This window comes from Enhydra lutris, unplaced genomic scaffold (genome assembly GCF_002288905.1).
Source record: "Enhydra lutris kenyoni isolate GAN:26980312 unplaced genomic scaffold, ASM228890v2 scaffoldscaffold64, whole genome shotgun sequence".
NCBI classification, from domain to species: domain Eukaryota; kingdom Metazoa; phylum Chordata; class Mammalia; order Carnivora; family Mustelidae; genus Enhydra; species Enhydra lutris.
This window is the reverse complement of record NW_019154148.1, coordinates 6,850,055-6,856,054: the sequence shown is the minus strand read 5'-3', so window position 1 is coordinate 6,856,054 and position 6,000 is coordinate 6,850,055.

Below are 6,000 nucleotides of genomic sequence, written 5' to 3'. Positions count from 1 at the left end.
AAGTGTATGTTTTATAAGAAACTGCCGAACTATTATCCAGAGTGGCTCTACCAGTTTGCATCCCTATCAGCAATGCTTCAGAGTTCCAGCTGACAGCACTTAACTATGGTCAGTATCCTCTTTTTTCTCTTTTAAGTTGAAAATGCACATCAATTTTATGAAGTTGTTGCTAAATTCCACTGAAGAATAGTATAACTAACTAGTACTACAGAATGTGTGTTCTGCATGTTATTTTGTCGTATTTGGTACAATAACTTCATAAATATAAATACACTGTAATTGATTAGTTTAAACCGAGAGACCTGCTAGAGTTAATCCAGTGTATCTGTCGAAGAAGGATATGTTCATAACCTTTCTCCATTCCTTTTTATTAATTTTTTCATCATGATGAGTGTATTCCTTAATCCCCATCACCTGTTTCTCCCTTCTCCCACCACTTCCTTGCTGGTAACCATCAGTTTGTTCTCTGCAGTTTAAGAGTCTGTCTCTTGGTTTGTCTCTCTCTTATTTTCTTTGCTTGTGTGTCTTACTTCTTAAATTCCATATATGAATGAGATCATAAGGTATTTGTCTTTCTCTGGCTGGCTTATTTTGTTGTGTTTTATAGTCTTTAGCTCTATCCATGTTGTTGCCAATGGCAAGATTTCATTCTTTTTTATGTCAGAATAATGTTACCTTGTATATACATGCCCACTTTATCATCACCCATTCATCAATTGATGGATAGTTGGGCTGCTTCCATAATTTGGCTGTTTAAACAATACTGCAATAAACATAGGGCTGATGTATCCCTTTGAATTACTGTTGTTGTATTTTTTGGTTAAATAGCCATTAGTTGCAATGACTAGATCATAAGGTAGCTCTATTTTTAATTTTTTGAGGAAACTCCATCCTGTTTTCCAGAGTGGCTGCACCAGTTTGCATTCCCACCAACGGTGCATGAGGGTTCCTTTTTCTCCACATCCTCGCCAACATCTGTTGTTTCCTGTGTTTTTTATTTTAGCTTTTCTATTGTCAATATCTTTTGTTTTTATCATTCTTTTAGATGTGCAGTAGGATCTGATCATGGTTTTAGGTTGTAGCTCTCTAATGTCTCCTAATGTTGCTCATCTGTTCATGGGCTTGTTTTTGTTTTTGTTTTTTTTAAGATTTTATTTATTTATTTGACAGACAGAGATCACAAGCTGGCAGAGAGGCAGGCAGAGAGAGAGGAAGGGAAGCAGGTTCCCCTCTGAGCAGAGAGCCCGATGTGGGGCTCGATCCCAGGACTCTGGGATCATGACCCGAGCCGAAGGCAGAGGCTTTAACCCACTGCGCCACCCAGGCGCCCCTGTTCATGGGCTTGTTATGTCACTGTCTGTTCAGGCTGCTCTAACAAAATACTACAGACTTACACAGGCTTACAAACCACAGAAATTTGTTTCTGACAGTTCTGGAGTCTGGAAGTCCAAGATCAGGGTGTTGCCATGGTCAGGTTCTGGGGGTAGCCATCTTCTCAGTTGCGGACTGCTGGCTTCTCGTTGTGTCCTCGCATGGTGGAAGGGGACACAACATTTATCCTCTGGTGAAGTGTCTCTCCACGTGATCTGACCATTTTAAAATTAAATCCATTGTTCTCTTACTGTTGAGCTTTGAGAGTTCATTATATACATTACCCCCCCTTTATGTACATGGCTACATTCTAATACCCCCCCAAGGATGCCTGAAATCATGGATAGTGCTGAACCCTATATACTGTTTTTTTTTCTTTCCTCTATATACACACCCATGATAAAGTTTAATTTATAAATTAGGCATAGTAAGAGATGAACAGCAACTAATAAAATAGAACAGTTATGGGGCGTCTGGGTGGCTCAGTGGGTTAAGCCTCTGCCTTCAGCTCAGGTCGTGATCCCAGGGTCCTGGGATCGAGCCCGCATCGAGCTCTCTGCTCAGTGGGGAGCCTGCTTCCCTCTCTCTCTGTCTGCCTTTCTGCCTACTTGTGATCTCTGTCTGTCAAATAAATAAACTCTTTAAAAAAAAAAAAGAACAGTTATGACAATATACTGTATTAAAGGTCATGTGAATGTGGTTTATCTCAACATACCTTACTGTACTGTACTCACCCTGTGATCACGTGAGATGATGCGTACATGATGAGATGAAGTGAAGGGAATGATGTAGGCATTGTGTCATAGCGTTCAGCTACTGCTGACCCAATGATACCTGAGAAGGAGGACCATCCACCTCCTTCTGGATTAAGAGTGACTGTGGGTACTTGAAACCTTGGATAGGGGGGGCTGCTGTATTCGGAGTCCAAGTTTTTTGTCAGTTATGTGATTTGCAAATATTTTTTCTCTTCCTGTAGCTTGTCTTTCCATTCTCTTCCCAGTAATTTTTGAATTTTTTTTTGGTGGGTTTACTTTTTTTTTGTTTGTTTGTTTGTTTGTTTTTTTGTAGTTTTAAATTGACAAGTTGCCAATTTTTTTCTCTTATGGATTGTGATTTTGGTGTCATGTCTAAGAATTCTTTGCTTTATTCCCAGTCAGGAAGGTTTTCTTCTGTTTCTGTAATTTTATATTTTTAGACACATGATTCATTTTGAGTTAATTTTTGTCCAAGTTGTGATAATTAAGTTGAGGTTCATTTTTATGCATGTAGATATGCAGTGGGTCTAACACCATTGTTGAAAAGAGTGCCCTTTATTGAACTGTTTCTGTACCTTTGTGAAAAATCAGTTTGCCATGTTTGTTTGGCTCTGTTTCTGGACTCTTTATGTTCTATTGAACTCTGTATCTGTCCCTTCACCAACACCGTAGTCTTGATTATTGGTGTTTTAGAGCAACTTTTAAATATTGGATAGTGAAGACTTTCACTTTAAAAAATTTTTTTTTATTTGCTTAGTCTCTATATCCAATGTGAGACTCAAACTCATGACACCAAGATCAAGAGTCACACACTCTTTTGGGGGAGTCAGCCAGGAGCCCCAAGAAGTTGACTTCTAACTAAAATGAAGTAACATGGACCAGATTTACTTTCTTCCCTGAAACAACATATATATAAATACATGGAACACTTGTTTTCAAAACACTGGTCATCAGGCAGTGAAGGACAGTAATCCCTGAGAGATGAGAAACAAAGACACCTGCCCAAACCTACTGCCTTGTGAGATATCTAGGCCATGACACAGGGAGGGGGAGGGGAGTTGAAGCAGAACTTGACAGCATCCAGAGCTGAGGCAACACAGTTGAGAGTGGGGAAACCAAACAGCTAGAGTTCATAGAACAGAATACCAAAGGGAGAACTGCATACAGAGAGAACCCCAGAGATGCGTAGACAGTATCCCTGGAATATTCAGCAGAGTGCTGAGGCATGCATGCATGTGCAGAAATGGTCAGGAAAAGAACAATTTGAAAGAATTAAAGGGAATAGTACCTGTTCCCACCAGCTAGACTTGTAAAAATCCAAAAGAAGGCAGGAAAGAGGAAAAAAAAATTGAAATAACAAATAGAAACAAACAAAAAAAAGAACAAAAATAAAATAAGTAGCAACATGATAGACTCACATCTAACAGCATCAATAATCATATCAAATGTCTAAAAATCCCAACTAAAGGGCAACTGGCTGGCTCAGTCAGTGGAGTGTGCAACTCTTGATTTCCAAATCTCCAGGTCATGGTTTTGAGCCCCACATTGGGGCTTTTTTTCCTTTTCCTTTTTCTTTTCTTTCTTTCTTTTTTTTTTTTTTAAGATTTTATTTATTTATTTGACAGAGAAAGACATAGAGAACAGAAGCAGGGGGAATGGGAGAGGAAGAAGCAGGCTTCCCACTGAGCAGGGAGCCCAATGTGGGGCTCTGTCCCAAGACCCTGGGATCATGACCTGAGCCAAAGGCAGATGTTTAATGACTGAGTCACTCAGGCACCCCAGGTATAGAGATTTCTTAAATTAAAAATTAAAAAAATCCCAATTAAAAATCCCAGTTATTGTTAGGTAGAATAAAAAAAATCAAGACTCAATTACATGATGCCTATAAGAAAGATACTTAAATATGAAAGCACAAATAAAAGTTAAAAAAATGGAAGGAGTTACCCTTGCTAGCATTAATGGAAAAAAAAAAAAAAGCTTCTGGCTATATTAATATCAGGCAAAAGAGAATTCAGAGCAAAGAATATAATCAGGGATAAAAACTATCATTTAGTTGTAATAAAAGGGTCAATGCATATAATAATCCTAAACACACAGGCACCTATAAAAAAGCTTCAAAATACTTAAGTAAAAATTGATAGAACTGAAAGGAAAAATATACATAAGTCCACAATTATTGTCAGAGAATTCAATACCCCCTCTCAATAATTGATAGAAAAAATAGGCAGTACATCAGAAACGATACAGTGGGCTGGAAGAATGCTATCAACCAACTTGATCTAATTAACATTTACAGAAGGTATCGCCCAACAACAATGCTGCAGTGAACATGGAATGCATGTATCTTTCTCAAATCCTGATTTCAATTTTTTTGGGATATATACCCAGAAGTGGGATTGCTGGATCAATATGGTAATTTTGTTTTTAAAGAATCTCAGTAAATTTGGGGCACCTGGGTGTCTCAGTCAGTTAAGCTTCTGATTCTTGATTTCAGCTCAGGTCACAATCTCAGGGTCATGGGATCTCTGTATCAGTCTCTGAGGTCAGCGTGGAGCCTGCTTGAGATTCTCTCTCTCCCTCTCTGCCCCTTCTCCCAACTTGTGTGTGCTCTCTCTCCAAAATAAATAAAATCTTTAAAAAAACCTCAATACACTTTTTAAAAAAGATTTTATTTATTTATTTGACAGACACAGATCACAAGCAGGCAGAGAGGCAGGCAGAGAGAGAGGAAGGGAAGCAGGCTCCTTGCCTAGCAGAGAGCCCGATGCGGGGCTGGATCCCAGGACCCTGAGACAATGACCTGAGCCGAAGGCAGAGGCTTTAACCCACTGAGCCACCCAGGCGCCCCTCAATACACTTTTTTAAAAGGTTTTATTTGGGGCACCTGGGTGACTCAGTGGGTTAAGCCTCTGCCTTCGGCTCAGGTTATGCCCTCAGGGTCCTGGGATGGAGCCCCGCATACCACTCTCTGCTTAGTGGAGCCCGCTTCCCCCTCTCTCTCTGCCTGCCTCTCTGCCTACTTGTGATCTGTCTCTCTCTCTCTCTGTCAAATAAATAAATAAATCTCTTTTAGATTTTTATTTATTGATTAGAGAGAGAGCACAAGCAAGGGGAAAGGCAGGGAGAGGTTATTTGCTTACACATATTATTGCAACAAATGTAAGTTAAAATGAAACAATACCATTTATAATAACATAAAATATATCAAACACCTGGACTAATAGCTGACAGAAGATGTAAAAGGCTTATAGGAATACAAAATACTGCTGAGAGAAATGGTAAAGCAGACCTAAAAAACAAATAGATTAACCTTGTTCATGGATTGGAAGATTCAGTACTGTTAAATTGTAAATTCTCCCCAATCCCAGTCCAAACTCCAGCACCTTTTTCTGTAGACATGACAAACTGATCCCAAAATTCATATGGAAATGCAAAGGATCTAGAATAGCTAAAAGACCTCTGAAAAAGTACTGGTTTGGAGGGCTCACACTACCTGATTTCAATACTTACAAAGTCATGGACCACAAAACAACTTGATATTGGCATAAAGATAGACAAATAGATCAGTGGAGCATAATGGAGAGTTCAGAAGTGACTCCATCATCTATGGACAATTGAATTTTTTTAAAAAAATTCCATTTATTTATTTGAGAGAGAGACAGTGAGAGAGAGCACGAGAGGGGAGAAGGTCAGAGGGAGAAGCAGACTCCCCATGGAGCTGGGAGCCCGATGCGGGACTCGATCCTGGGACTCCAGGATCATGACCAGAGCCGAAGGCAATTGCCCAACCAACTGAGCCACCCAGGCGCCGGGACAGCTGAATTTTTTTTTAAACAACAACATAAAGGCAAAGTGATGGAGGAAGCCTAGTCCT